Genomic DNA, 696 nt, shown 5'->3' on the forward strand with positions numbered 1-696 from the left:
TAAGACTTAAGTGTGTAGTCTAATTTATCAAAAGATTAAATGAAAGACCCTTATGTTTTAAAAAATATGTAAGTAATATTCAACCTAATGAACATGGAACATCTATTCTGTCCGAATTATTTGACGGGTGGTTGCAGTGTTAAATTGTGAACGTTTTCTCATTGTTACAAAAATGGCAATTGGGTAACTAAAACTAGTGGTTTAAGAGGAACTCAGGTATTCTTTCCTGACATTGTTTTCAGAATAAAGAATATTTTTCATAGTATTTTAAGATACACATTATTTGAAAGTAGGATTTTCTTTAGCATTGACTTTTATAATTCCCATTCTAAAAATTCTTAAAATTTTCATAAAGCTTGTATTTTTCAATGAAAGTCTAAATACTATTTTTTACCTGTAAACAATCAGATTTTCTAAGTGAAGATTAAATTTACTGAGGATGGTCTATTTTAATATTGTATTGTTCTCTGTAATATGATCATTCAATTGAGAAATGATTATTTGAATTGTTTGTGGACCTCACACATACAATCCTGCTGTCAGCTTTAATATTCATGATCTTGCTTTCTGTGTAGTGCCATGAACTATCTTGAAGTAACTATTAAAATAACTGACATGGATTACAGAATAGCTGGCTCTTCTGATGACTTGAATAGTTTGACAGATGAGACCCACTCACACTCTTACAAAAGAATT

This window comes from Suricata suricatta, chromosome 17, assembly GCF_006229205.1.
Source record: "Suricata suricatta isolate VVHF042 chromosome 17, meerkat_22Aug2017_6uvM2_HiC, whole genome shotgun sequence".
Taxonomy (NCBI): Eukaryota; Metazoa; Chordata; class Mammalia; order Carnivora; family Herpestidae; genus Suricata; species Suricata suricatta.